Below are 15,000 nucleotides of genomic sequence, written 5' to 3'. Positions count from 1 at the left end.
AACCTTTAAACATATAGCTGTACTTATTATTTATATAGAAAATAATATTTAATTGTGATATTTATATAAAATATTATAAATGATAAGTTAACTTGTTCACATTAACGTGTGTAATACCTTTTTTTTATGGTATTTTCTATTTGTGATTAAAAACATGTTGAAAAATTTAAAAAAAGAAAACGCACAAATAGAGAAGAAAATAATATATAAAAGGTATTACTGTTTTTGTTGACCTAAGACATGCGCAGCTGCAAATGTTTGGGTTTAAAATTACAATTTATTGAAAGATGTTTTAAACTTATGTATTAAAAATTTATTATTGATTAATTATTAATACTTTCAATAAATTAAAATTCTTTGACTTTGAATTAAAAAAATACAAAAAAATTATCACTCTAAGCGGTGGATCACTCGGCTCATGGGTCGATGAAGAACGCAGCAAACTGTGCGTCATCGTGTGAACTGCAGGACACATGAACATCGACATTTTGAACGCATATTGCGGTCCATGCTGTTATGTACTTTAATTAATTTTAAAGTGCTGCTTGGACTACATATGGTTGAGGGTTGTAAGACTATGCTAAATTAGTTGCTTATTCTTTTAGTCAATTAATAGAATTTAAGCATATGGCATATTATTGGATTGTATTTTTCAATCCATAATATTAATAGCATAAAAAGAAATATAGAAAATATATTCTTGAATACCTCATATTTGAACGAAAATTTATGATAAATGAGAATCTTAGTATTCCCATAAAAGAAAAAATTTTCAACATTATTTAAATTATATTAAATAATACATAAGAGGAATGTCTAGCATAAAATAAATTTTTATTCTAGAATTAATTCACTCTATTGTATTGAGAAAAATTTATAATAAAAAAAAATATATGATATGTGGAGGAATAATGTTGTTAATTTTATTAATTATTATATTATGAATTTTAAAAAGGGATGAAAAGATTGAATAATATTGAGTAATCAAGATATAAAAATATATTTCTTTAAAATAGCAAATAGCAAAAAAATTAAATAAAAATAAACAAATCAATCTAAAATATATTTTATACAACCTCAACTCATATGGGACTACCCCCTGAATTTAAGCATATTAATGAGGGGAGGAAAAGAAACTAACAAGGATTTTCTTAGTAGCGGCGAGCGAAAAGAAAATAGTTCAGCACTAAGTCACTTTGTCTATATGGCAAATGTGAGATGCAGTGTATGGAATATCTTAATATCTAGTATGAGAAATTAACGATTTAAGTCCTTCTTAAATGAGGCCATTTACCCATAGAGGGTGCCAGGCCCGTATAACGTTAATGATTACTAGAAAGATATTTCCAAAGAGTCGTGTTGCTTGATAGTGCAGCACTAAGTGGGTGGTAAACTCCATCTAAAACTAAATATAACCATGAGACCGATAGTAAACAAGTACCGTGAGGGAAAGTTGAAAAGAACTCTGAATAGAGAGTTAAATAGTACGTGAAACTGCTTAGAGGTTAAGCCCGATGAACCTGAATATCCATTATGAAAAATTCATCATTATAACTGTAGTATTTAATTTTAAATATTATAGTAATAGTGTGCATTTTTTTCATATAAGGACATTGTAATCTATTAACATAATAAAATATTTATCAAAAGATCATTGGTTTTTAAGTTTATTCAAATTAATTTGCTTTTAGCTTATTAACATAGAATAATTACTGATGATTTGATAAAGTGTTGATAGATTTTATTATATATAATGCTAAAATTCTTTTGAATTTTACAATAATATTATTATCATTGATTTTAATATTAATTGTATGCATTTATATGATTAACAATGCGAAAGATTCAGGATACCTTCGGGACCCGTCTTGAAACACGGACCAAGGAGTCTAACATATGTGCAAGTCATTGGGTTATATTAAACCTAATGGCGAAATTAACTTAACTGTATTAATAATGGGATTAATTTTTAATGTATTACATTATTAATTCAATCCCGGGGCGTTCCATATAGTTATGTATAATGATAATTTATTATTATTTATACCTCTAACTGGAGCGTACCTTGAGCATATATGCTGTGACCCGAAAGATGGTGAACTATACTTGATCAGGTTGAAGTCAGGGGAAACCCTGATGGAAGACCGAAACAGTTCTGACGTGCAAATCGATTGTCAGAATTGAGTATAGGGGCGAAAGACCAATCGAACCATCTAGTAGCTGGTTCCCTCCGAAGTTTCCCTCAGGATAGCTGGTGCATTTAAAAATTATGTAAAATAATCTTATCTGGTAAAGCGAATGATTAGAGGCCTTAGGGTCGAAACGACCTTAACCTATTCTCAAACTTTAAATGGGTAAGAACCTCACCTTTCTTGATATGAAGGTTGAGGTTATGATATAATGTGCCCAGTGGGCCACTTTTGGTAAGCAGAACTGGCGCTGTGGGATGAACCAAACGTAATGTTACGGTGCCTAAATTAACAACTCATGCAGATACCATGAAAGGCGTTGGTTGCTTAAAACAGCAGGACGGTGGACATGGAAGTCGTAATCCGCTAAGGAGTGTGTAACAACTCACCTGCCGAAGCAACTAGCCCTTAAAATGGATGGCGCTTAAGTTGTATACCTATACATTACCGCTAAAGTACATGATTTATAATACAATTTCGGTTGGATTATAAATTTTGAAACTTTAGTGAGTAGGAGGGTACAATGGTGTGCTTAGAAGTGTTTGGCGTAAGCCTGCATGGAGCCGCTATTGGTACAGATCTTGGTGGTAGTAGCAAATAATCGAATGAGACCTTGGAGGACTGAAGTGGAGAAGGGTTTCGTGTGAACAGTGGTTGATCACGAGTTAGTCGGTCCTAAGTTCAAGGCGAAAGCCGAAAATTTTCAAGTTTTAATGAAATGAAATGAATGAATTTTTATTCCATAGTAATTAAACACTTGAATAATTTTGAACGAAAGGGAATACGGTTCCAATTCCGTAACCTGTTGAGTATCCGTTTGTTATTAAAAATGGGCCTTGTGCTCATCCTGGCAACAGGAACGACCATAAAGAAGCCGTCGAGAGGTATCGGAAGAGTTTTCTTTTCTGTTTTATAGTCGTACTACCATGGAAGTCTTTCGAAGAGAGATATGGTAGATGGACTAGAAGAGCATGACATTTACTGTTGTGTCGATATTTTCTCCTCGGACCTTGAAAATTTATGGTGGGGTTACGCAAACTTCTCAACAGGCCGTACCAATATCCGCAGCTGGTCTCCAAGGTGAAGAGTCTCTAGTCGATAGAATAATGTAGGTAAGGGAAGTCGGCAAATTAGATCCGTAACTTCGGGATAAGGATTGGCTCTGAAGATTGAGATAGTCGGGCTTGATTGGGAAGCAATACCATGGTTTATGTACTCGTTCTGGGTAAATAGAGAATTTCGATTCTTGTTCCCCGGATAGTAGTTACGTAGCCAATTGTGGAACTTTCTTGCTAAAATTTCTAAAGGATTTATTATTGTATAGATACTTTTTAAATTATAACGATTATCAATTAACAATCAATTCAGAACTGGCACGGACTTGGGGAATCCGACTGTCTAATTAAAACAAAGCATTGTGATGGCCCTAACGGGTGTTGACACAATGTGATTTCTGCCCAGTGCTCTGAATGTCAAAGTGAAGAAATTCAAGTAAGCGCGGGTAAACGGCGGGAGTAACTATGACTCTCTTAAGGTAGCCAAATGCCTCGTCATCTAATTAGTGACGCGCATGAATGGATTAACGAGATTCCCTCTGTCCCTATCTACTGACTCTGTTGTAGACACTCGTAGTGAACGGTCGTGTTAGCGCATTGATAAAACAATTTAGTGACAGTTGAAAACAGTGAATTTTTTTTCTGTTAACAGAAAACATACAATTGCCTGGCGCGAATTAAATCGAAGGCCAGAGACACATAAAGCATTACCGCGGGTAATTGCTTTAAAAATTGTAGTGCAAGTGTACAGTGAAAATACAACAATAGGCAGTGTTATTGCCTGGTGCGAAGTTCAGTGACAATTCAGGCACTTTTAAAAATTGCTTACAAACAGTAGGTAGTGTTTTTGCCTGGTGTGCGTACAAACAATAGACTGTGTTATTGCCTGGTGCGAAGGCCAGTGACAATTTAGGCACGTTTGAAACTGCTTACAAACAATAGGCAGTGCTTTTGCCTGGTGTGTGCTTACAAACAATAGGCAGTGTTATTGCCTGGCGTGAAGTTTGTGTGTGCAGAACAAAAGACAGTGACCGCATTGTCCACAAACAGTTCGGGCACCGGTTTTGTGTGGACCGCAAGAAACCTGAAGGCCACTGACAACATTGTTGTAGTGCAGGTACGCGTTCGTGAGTGCCTATTTCGAACTTTGTCGGATCGCGAGTTACGTACTTGGGTAGTAGGTACGCGATCGCGAGTGCAGGAGAAAAATGTCTCCACCACGAAGGCGAGGAGCAAAGGCACCCGCCGAGAGCGAGGAGTCGGAAGCCGATATGATTACGGCAGCGTCATCGGCGGGCGAAAAGGAAGTTGAAAAGCCCCCACCGCGCAGAAAGGCTCGCCTGGGCACTCCACCGTTGGGGAGGTCATGCGAGAGCGCCAGCGAGACTGGAGCGGCGAAACAGGTAGCCGGAGCAGCAAATGAGGCAGGAGGAGGCAAAAAGGAAAAGAGGAAAGGTATGAAAGGGGAGTTGAATCCAAATAAGGGGGGTGTTGTTGGGGGTGGCGCTATCACCCATGTTGCAGCTATGAAAGCTGTAACCGCTGAGGTTAGCGCCTTGGTTTTCGGGGGTAAGATTATGGAGAATTCCGAAATGAAGGGTCTAATGGAGCTTGCCTCGAAGTACGAGGCACTCCTGATGACGATAATCGCAGAGAACGCGCATCTTCGCGGGCAGGTGGATGCCCTTAAGGGAGGTTGTGGGGGACCGCGAGTGATCAGACCAACGGTGGCTCCCGCGACGTCGGCGCCTGCCCCTCCGGCACCCGTGCTGAAGGCAATAGCGCCGATGTCGTCGAAGCCGGTGGAGACCTGGTCAGTTGTGGTCAGGAGTAAGGGGCCGGCTACTTCCTCTAAGGAAGTAATCAAAAAGGTGGTCAAGGAGGTGGGTCCTTCACTCGGCGTAAGGATCCATGATGTAAGGCCGATAAAGGGTGGTGGGGCGGTCATCCGCACTCCCTCCGTTTTAGAGAGGGAGAAAGTGGCGACTAACGCAAAATTCGGGGAGGTAGGGTTGGACGTCAGTGTCAACCGGAAGTTGGGGCCAAGGGTTGTGGTGCAAGGAGTACACACCGAGATCTCCCATGATGAATTCATGGAAGAACTCTTCAGTACGAATTTAAGTCCTGAGGCAAAGAAATCCGACGTTAGGTTGGTCAGTCGCCCCTGGAAGGTGGCGCCAGATGGTAAAACTAACGTCGTTCTGGAGGGTTCGGAGGAAGTAATGTCCGCCCTTTTAGAAGCGGGAAGGTGCTACATTAAGTGGTTTTCCTTCCGAGTGCGACCAGACAGCCCTGTTGCCGGCTGTTTTCGGTGCATGGGCTTTGACCATCGAGTGGCGCAATGTAAGGCCAAGTCCGATGTCTGCCGTAGGTGTGGTCAGGAAGGCCACAGAGCTGCTAGTTGCGTCAATGCACCACATTGTCGCAACTGTGCATTTAAGGGTAGACCAGCTGGGCATCTTATGATGTCAGCTGCTTGTCCGGTCTACTGTGGCATAGTAGAGCGTGCCCTTTCCAGACACTAATGGGGACGATTTTACAGCTAAATTGTCAGGGTTGTTATGCCGTAATGTGCGAGTTAGGGGGTTGTATGCTAGAGGGTGGGTGCGGCATTGCATTACTCCAGGAGCCCTACGCCACTAATGGTGTGGTTCGGGGTCTCCCTGGAGGATTTAGGGTCTTCACAGACCTTAGGAGAAATGCCGCAATAGTTGTGAATAATCCGAGCTACGACTGCGTAGTTCTGGATTCGTCACAGCTGGGTGTTTGTGTATCCATAGAGGGGGAGTTCGGTAGATTGGTAGTCGCTAGTGTTTATTGCAAATACAGCGAACCTCTAGAGCCTTACCTGCTGTACATGGATAAGCTACTGCTACTTGCCAGTAGTAGCTCGCTTATCCTAGGAATGGATGCGAATGCCTCGTCCTCTATGTGGTTTAGTAAGGTATCCCGACATTCGTCAGGATATCAAAGCCACACTAGAGGCGAGGTATTAAGCGAATGGGTGGAGGCAAATAGTCTTCACATATTAAACGAGCCAAGCGAGTGGTATACGTTTGATGGGCCTGGGGGTGTGAGCGACATCGATGTGTCCTTCATGAATGAGGCAGCAAATAGGACCTTTAATGTTAGGTGGGAGATTAGGGGAGGGTGGGGATTGAGTGACCATAACTTGATTCAAATTATGGTTACTCCTAAATCTCCTCCCTCGGCGTATGAGAGTCCATTGCGGCGATGGCGTACCTCTGGTATCGACTGGAACCAATATGGACGATCTGTCAGGGAAGCGGTATTAGAAATACCGCTTAGTGAGTTTGAAGACTTTGGGGTGGACGAGCAAATTTCTCGGCTATACGATGTAGTGTGGGAAGTGAACAACAGTGTTCTCGGAAAGTTCGAAAGCTTCAGAGTGAGAAAACTTAAGTGGTGGACGAAAGAGCTAACGATGAAGAGGAGAGCTGTCCGGCGATTGAGACGAAAGTTTCAACGCGCTAGACAGTCAAACTCTGATGGGCTATCCCAGATTAGGTATGAATTTAGTTGTGTGATGAGGGATTACAAACAAATGCTAGTCAAAACCAAGGAAGAGGAATGGAGGAATTTTATAGGGGAAAATAGGAACGACCCATGGGGTCAGGTCTACAAGATCTGTAGGGGTCGTAAGAGGGAGGATATCACCTCTCTCCGCGTTGGTGATACTGTATTATCAACGTGGAGAGACTGTGCTGGGGTTCTGCTAGGAGCGTTCTTTCCTAGGGCGGAGGCTCGGGTATCTCAAACGTATGAGGTACCTGTTCCTCCACTAGATGAAGGGGAGCTGGGATACGCCTTTGGCCTGGTCAGGTGTAAAAGATCCCCAGGTTTTGATGGTTTGAACGGAGAGATGTGTAAAAGCATGTGGAAGTTCATTCCGGAATACCTGGAGGCCATTTACAATAAGTGCGTGTGGGAGGGATATTTTCCACGGGAGTGGAAAAGAGCTAGGGTCGTTCCTCTCTTGAAGTCCCCTGATAAGATCAGGAGTGATCCTCGTTCTTATCGGGGCATCAGTCTCCTTCCAGTGCTGGGAAAAGTACTGGAGAGAGTTATGGTGGAACGACTTCAGGATCTAACGCGGGATATGTGGTCGGATAGGCAGTATGGTTTCAGGAAAGGACGCAGTGTAGAGGATGCTTGGATGTATGTCCAGAGTGCCGTTAGGGAGAACGTCAACGAATATGTCCTTGGCATATTTGTTGACTTTAAGGGAGCTTTTGACTACCTAATCTGGGATAGGGTGATTGAACGATTGGAGGAGCTCGGCTGCCCGGAAGTTACTCTCTGGCGCAGCTACTTTTCGGACAGAAAAGCCTCAATCGTAGGAATGAATGGGAGTGTCGAGATTGGGGTGGCTCGGGGCTGCCCGCAGGGATCCATCTGTGGTCCATATATTTGGAACCTTATGATGGACTCTCTGCTTGGACAACTTGAACCAGTATGCAAGTGTTGTGCGTACGCGGACGACCTTCTTCTTTTAGTTGAAGGTCACTCAAGGTCCGAAATAGAGCGAGCGGGAGGACGATTCTTAGAAATTGTCCACAGCTGGGGTGTAGGTGTTGGTGTGGACATATCAATGGACAAAACGGTTACAATGCTGCTTAAGGGCAGATTGTCGCCGGCTCGTCCACCGATTGTCCGTGTAAATGGGGTCAGCATCAAATACATGACGCAAGTCAAATACTTGGGGTTGACCATGAGGGAAAGGATGTGTTTCACACCACACTTGGTTAGCGTGAAAGAAAGACTGCTGGCGACTGTCGGCAAGGTCAGGCGCGTTTTACGGAGTGATTGGGGCCTCGGACGTCGTGCGGTTCGCACCATATATCGTGGCTTATTTGTGGCCTGTGCCACTTATGGAGCTGCAGTATGGTGGGAATTAGCCACGACGGTCTTCGGTCGCCAAAAACTACTCTCCGTGCAGCGCTGTATGCTGCTAGCCTGTTTGCCAGTGTGTCGCACCGTTTCAACGGATGCGATGCAAGTTTTGTTAGGTGCACCCCCTCTTGACCTGATTGTCATACAGCGTGCTGTTGCATTCAGGTTAAGAAGAGGCTTGAGTGTGTCCTTGCTGCAGAATAACCTGATTTCCGACCTTGACGTAGAGAGGGAAGGATATCTAGGAAGCAAGAGACTTCTAGAGGACAGGGTTAAGATAAGGTGGCAAGACCGTTGGGACAATAGCCCTAACGGTAGGGTGACCTATGGGTACATCCGGGACGTTAGGTTTGTAGAAGAAAACCCAGACTTCCGATTCTGTCTGAGCCTGGGTTTTCTGCTTACTGGACATGGTCCTCTGAACGCATTTCTGCATCAGAGGCACCTTTCTGACACGCCAGAGTGTATGTGTGGGGCGCGTGTTGAAGATTGGGCGCATGTTATTGCGCTCTGCCCGATGTACTCGGACATTAGGAACCTTGAAGGAATGGGGATTAGTTGGACTAATGGACGATTAGACGTCAGCGGTGTTATCTCCACTAGTCCAAATACCGAACAGTTAGGGTCGTTTGATAGGTTTGTGCGTGAATTGTTCAGGCGGCGGAGACAATTAGCTGAAAATAGGGGTTAGATTAAGGGTGAAAGATAAGGGGTAGGGATTTAATCCCTGGTCACCAGTACAGAGCAGTATGGAAGCTCAACTGGTAGTAGCTTCGGCTACGAGGTCTGACCGGAGACTTAATTCTGGTACCACGGGGAGCAGGGGCCCTTGGAGTTCGCTCCAACCTGCTCATGCGGACTGGCCCTTCGGGGAGTATCGTGGTGGTTGTGGTTGATGCCCAAATGCGGGAAGAGTGTTTTGTTCACTCAATGTGGAGTTGCACTGCAACCGGGTGCCGGACCCAAAGTACGGCAGAGGTGTTAGATAGGCCTCGAACCTCACCAAGGTGTGTAGTGTGTCCATTCCACACTACCAATCGGTACTGAAAAATGCCTGGCATTTTCGGGGCGCTGATCAACGCATTGTATTGATACGCCGTGCTTTTGAGCACCGTGAGGTAAGGCCGTCGACGGCAGGTACTCACGTAAAACACACCGGACGCTGTCCCTATCTACTCATTCGTTGTTTGGATTCCGACGCGAATAGACGTGCGTGCGCATCGTTGCGATTTAGTAGTGATTTTTTTTTCGATTTTCTTTTGTGCGGTATTTGTTTACGCGAGTGAGTTGGCACCGTTGCTTATCGGGTGTGTGGAAATTGTTGGTGCAATTTCCTTGGAATTTCATTTTGTGCGGGTATTCGCTGGCAATTGTTTTTGCTCGGTTACGGGACCGCGTGTGTGGTTTTTCGTGCTAGGGCACGAATTGCGCGTTTTTTAGACATTTTTTTGGCGTGGGCTTATTAAGTAGCGGTAAGTACATATTTTTAATATTGTGTACTGTACCTTTAGGTACTACCGCAACGTGGTTGTTGTTGTTGTGGGACTCTCCGTACAGTTCCAGTTTAGTGCTGTGTTGTTGGCATTGTTTGCTGGGTGGACTGCTTGTTTGGAGTGCTGTGTTGGGCATCTGGCGTTCAGTTGGACAGTGTCAGCAAGTCCTGAGCAGGATTGCTCAATAGGTACCGGCGGCTGTCCCAGTGTTGGAGATAGTGAATCCTGTGCAGACAAACGGTCGTAGTAGTGTGCGTTTAGCCCACGGATCGATTCGGTTCAGCGCCACATCGGTTGACTCGCAACCGTTACGGGGACTTGTTCCGTCCGGCGGTCAATTGAGTGACCTTTGTCCAGACCATTTGGTTGGAGTTGTGGGCTGTACCCTTGCGAGAACGCTTTAATCGTCTGCTTGGGTCGTCGCTGCTACAGAGCGTGTCTGCGCTTGCGACACTTTTTTCAGCGCGTTCAGTCGCACGTACGTGGCGAGCGGCTGTTTCGGGGTCTTGCTTGAACGAGTTCCATCTGCGTCAGTGGTACGCTTGGCGGATCAGCCTACCGAAAGGCGAAGTCCGAAGGCTAAGATGCCTCCACCACGGAGGAGGAGGGTTAAGTCCCTCGCTGGAAGCGAAGAGTCGGGGCCATCAACTGTTACGGTCGACACTTCGGGTGACGAGATGGCGGGGCCATCGGTAAGGTCCCCGCCACGGCAGAAGGCGCGTTTGGGGTCTGCGGGTGAAACGGGGGGTGAAGAGGGCGGGAGCGGTAGTGGTTGCGGTTGCGGTAAGGGTGACACCGCTGAAAAAGTGGCTGTTCACTCCGCAAAGTCGGGCGAGGGTGCAGCAGATGTGTCTGCGCAGAAATCGGGCGCTGGCGAAGTTGGTCTCGTGCGGGGTGACGAGGGCGCGAAAAAGACGGGAGATAATAAGGCGAGCGCGAGAAAAAGTAGTGCGGGCAGAAAAGACGCTGCTAAAGGGAGCGCGGTTATTGTCGGGGGTGGTGCGGTGAGCCATGTAGCGGCTATAAAGAAAATTTCGGCGGAACTTAGCGGAATAGTTTTTGGGGCCGAGAATTTTGATATAGGGATCGCGAAGGGGCTGATGGAGCTTGCCTCGAAGTACGAGGCACTTCTGATGACGGTAGTAACCGAGAATGCCCATCTTCGTGGACAAGTTGACGCCCTTAGAGGAGGCTGTGGAGGACACTCCTCGCCGCCGAGCAGGTCAATGCCGGCTCCATCGGCACCAATGCCTCCGCCCCCAGCACCTGTACTGGAGGCGATTGCACCGGTGGCGCAGAAGCCTGTTGAGACCTGGTCAGTTGTGGTTAGGAGTAAGGGGCCTGCAGCTTCCTCTGAGGAAGTCGTTAAAAAAGTAGTTAAGGAGGTGGGTCCTTCCCTGGGGGTAAGGATCCACGAGGTTAGGCCAATTAAGGGTGGTGGGGCGGTTATCCGCACTCCCTCTGTTTTAGAGAGGGAGAAAGTTGCGATGAACGCGAAATTCGGGGAGGTGGGGTTGGACGTGACTGTCAACCGGAAGTTGGGTCCTCGGGTTGTAGTCCAGGGGGTTCACACGGAGATCTCCCATGATGAGTTCATGGAAGAGTTACTCCGGCTGAACCTTCAGGATTTCAGCCCGGCGTCCCAGAGGTCAGATGTGAGGATGGTCAGTCGTCCCTGGAAGGTGGCCCCTGATGGTAGCACCAATGTCGTCCTTGAGGGTACGGACAAAATGATGTCCGCCCTCTTGGAGGCAGGTAGGTGCTACATCAAGTGGTTCTCCTTCCGGGTGCGACCGGATAGCCCCGTTGCTGGCTGCTTCCGGTGTATGAGTTTCGACCATAGAGTGGCTGTGTGTAGGGCCAAATCAGATGTCTGCCGGAGGTGCGGTCAGGAAGGCCACAGAGCTGCCAGTTGCGTCAATGCACTCCATTGCCGCAACTGCGCATTCAAGGGTAGACCAGCTGGGCATCTTATGATGTCCGCTGTCTGCCCGATATACTGTGGCATTGTTGAGCGCGCCCTCGCCAGACACTGATGGGGGGAATTATACAGTTAAACTGCCAGGGGGCGTATGCCGTAATGTGTGAATTGGGGGGGTGTATGGCTGAGGGGAGGTGCGGCATTGCCTTACTCCAGGAGCCCTACGCCACCAATGGTGTGGTTCGGGGTCTTCCTGGTAGTTTCAAGGTCTTCACGGACCTTGGGGCTAATGCTGCAATTGTTGTGAGTGATCCCAACTACGATTGTGTAGTTGTGGATTCCTCACAACTGGGTGTATGTGTCGCGATAGAGGGGGAGTTCGGTAGGCTGATTGTAGCTAGTTTGTACTGCAAATTTAGCGAGCCCCTAGAGCCCTACCTGGGCTACATGGATAAGCTACTACTACTTGCGAGTAGTAGCCCATTTATCCTAGGGCTGGATGCGAATGCCTCGTCTTCGATGTGGTTTAGTAAGGTATCCCGGCATTCGTCTGGATATCAAAGCCACAGTCGAGGCGAGGCATTAAGTGAATGGGTGGTGGCTAAAAACCTCCACATTGTGAATGAGCCGAGTGAATGGTACACGTTTGATGGGCCTGGGGGCGTGAGTGACATTGACGTGACGCTTATGAATCAGGCAGCAGATAGGGCGTTCGTAGCTAGATGGGAGGTTAAGGGAGGGTGGGGATTGAGTGATCATAATTTGATCCAAATTATGGTTACTCCCAAATCCCCTCCCTCGCTGTATGAGAGTCCATTGCGGCGATGGCGTACCTCTGGTATCGACTGGAACCAATATGGACGATCTGTCAGGGAAGCGGTATTGGGTATACCGCTTAGAGCGTTTGAGGATTTGGGGGTTGATGAGCAGGTTGCTCGTCTTTATGAGGTAGTGTGGGGGGTTAATGATAGGGTACTTAGAAAGTGTGAAAGTTTTATCGTTAGGAAAATTAAGTGGTGGACGCATGAGTTAACCTTGAAGAGGAGGACTGTCAGGCGATTGAGGCGAAAGTTTCAACGCGCTCGGCGGTCCAATTCTGACAGGCTGTCCCAGCTTAGGCATGAACTTAGTTGTGCGGCTAGGGAATATAAGGATATGTTGGTAAAAGTTAAAGAAGAGGAGTGGAGGAGTTTCGTGAGTGAGAATAGGGACGACCCGTGGGGTCAGGTCTATAGGATCTGCCGGGGTCGTAAGAGGGAGGACGTTACCTCTCTTCGCGTTGGTGACACTATGTTATCAACGTGGAGAGAGTGTGCGGGGGCTTTGTTAGGAGCGTTCTTTCCTAGGGCGGAGGTTCAGGTACCTCAAGCACAAGAGGTACCTGTCCCTCCATTAGACGATGGAGAGTTGGGGTACGCCTTTGGCCTGGTCAGGTCTAAACGGTCCCCAGGTTTTGATGGTTTGAACGGAGAGATGTGCAAAAGCTTGTGGAAGTTCATTCCGGAATACTTGGAGGCCATTTATAATAAGTGCGTGTGGGAGGGTTATTTTCCACGCGAGTGGAAAATTGCTAGGGTTGTACCTCTCCTGAAGTCCCCTGATAAGATCAGGAGTGATCCTCGCTCTTATCGGGGCATCAGTCTCCTTCCAGTACTTGGAAAAGTGCTGGAAAGAGTTATGGTGGAACGGCTTCAGGAGCTAACGCGGGGTATGTGGTCGGATAGACAGTATGGGTTCAGGAAAGGACGCAGTGTAGAGGATGCGTGGTTCTACGTTCAGGGTGCTGTTAGGGAGAATGTCAACAAATATGTCCTTGGCATATTTGTTGACTTCAAGGGGGCATTTGATTACCTAAGCTGGGATCGAGTGTTGCAACGGCTGGAGGAGCTTGGCTGTCCGGAAATTACTCTTTGGCGGAGTTACTTTTCGGACAGAAAAGCCTCTCTAGTCGGAATGAATGGGAGTGTGGAGATCGGAGTGGTTCGTGGCTGCCCGCAGGGATCCATCTGCGGTCCATATATTTGGAACCTCATGATGGACTCTCTGCTTGGACAGCTCGAACCCCTCTGTAAATGTTGTGCGTATGCGGACGACCTTCTCCTTCTGGTTGAAGGTCGATCGCGATTTGAGTTAGAGCGGGCGGGAGGACAATTTTTAGAAATTGTAAATAGTTGGGGTTTAGGTGTGGGGGTAGACATATCGATGGACAAAACGGTGACAATGCTGCTTAAGGGCAGATTGTCGCCGGTTCGTCCACCGATTGTCAAGGTGAATGGGGTCAGCATCAGGTATGTGACGCAAGTCAAATACCTGGGGCTGACCATGAGTGAAAGAATGTGCTTTACTCCACACTTAGCGATTCTGAAGGAGCGACTGCAGGCGGTCGTAGGCAAAGTGCGACGCATCTTGAGGAGCGATTGGGGCCTTGGACGCCGTGCTGTTCGCACCATATACCGTGGTCTATTTGTGGCTTGTGCCACTTATGGAGCCGCAATATGGTGGGAATCAGCGATGACGGTCTCTGGTCGCCGAAAACTCCTCTCGGTGCAACGTTGCATGATGCTTGCATGTTTGCCTGTATGTCGCACCGTTTCAACGGATGCGATGCAGGTTTTACTAGGTGCACCCCCTCTTGACCTGATTGTTGTACAGCGAGCTGTTGCATTCAGGTTAAGAAGGGGCTTGAGTGTGTCATTGCTGCGGAATGATTGGATTTCCGATGATGATGTGGAGAGGGAGGGATTTCTAGGGAGCAAGAGGCTTCTAGATGATAGGGTTAGGAGTAGGTGGCAAGACCGTTGGGACAATAGTCCTAACGGTCGGGTGACTTATGAGTACATCCGGGATGTTAGGTTCGTTGAGGGTAACCCAGACTTCAGATTTTGTCTGAGTCTGGGTTTTTTGTTAACGGGGCATGGGCCTCTGAATGCATTTTTGCATCAGAGGCACCTTTCTGATAGGTCGGGGTGTTTGTGTGGGGCGCGTCGTGAAGACTGGGTTCACTTGATCGCGGAGTGCCCGATGTACTCGGACATTAGGGATCTAGGGGGTATGGGGATTAGCTGGACTGATGGACGGTTAGATGTTAGCGGTGTGATCTCCACTAGTCGGAATGCCGAACAGTTAGGGTCGTTTGCGCGTGAATTGTTTAGGCGGCGGAGGCGTTTAACTGTGAGTTAGGGTTAGCTTCTTGTGTGAAAGGTGTGTGAGTGTAATGTGCGTATGGGGTTCAACCCTTGGTTACCAGTCCAGAGCTGTATGGAGGCTCAACTGGTAGTAGCTTCGGCTACGAGGTCTGACCGGAGACTTAATTCTGGTACCACGGGGAGCAGGGGCCCTTGGAGTTCGCTCCAACCTGCTCGTGCGGACTGGCCCTTCGGGGAGTATCGTGGTGGTTGTGGTTTATACCCAAATGCGGGAAGAACTGA

At 46.9% G+C, this 15,000-nt stretch overlaps 1 non-coding gene and 1 pseudogene across 1 annotated transcript; both read left to right on the top strand.

The window, feature by feature from the left end:
• Positions 1 to 391: 391 nt before the first annotated feature.
• LOC138858236 (5.8S ribosomal RNA) lies at positions 392 to 570 on the top strand. The gene has a single exon (XR_011397431.1). It is a non-coding gene; the product is annotated as a 5.8S ribosomal RNA (ribosomal RNA).
• Positions 571 to 1,072: 502 nt separating this feature from the next.
• LOC138858241 (large subunit ribosomal RNA) lies at positions 1,073 to 3,840 on the top strand (annotated as a pseudogene).
• Positions 3,841 to 15,000: the final 11,160 nt, after the last annotated feature.

This window comes from Bactrocera oleae, chromosome X, assembly GCF_042242935.1.
Source record: "Bactrocera oleae isolate idBacOlea1 chromosome X, idBacOlea1, whole genome shotgun sequence".
Taxonomy (NCBI): domain Eukaryota; kingdom Metazoa; phylum Arthropoda; class Insecta; order Diptera; family Tephritidae; genus Bactrocera; species Bactrocera oleae.
The sequence above is the reverse complement of the archived record's forward strand: the minus strand, read 5'-3'. Positions and strand labels throughout refer to the sequence as shown.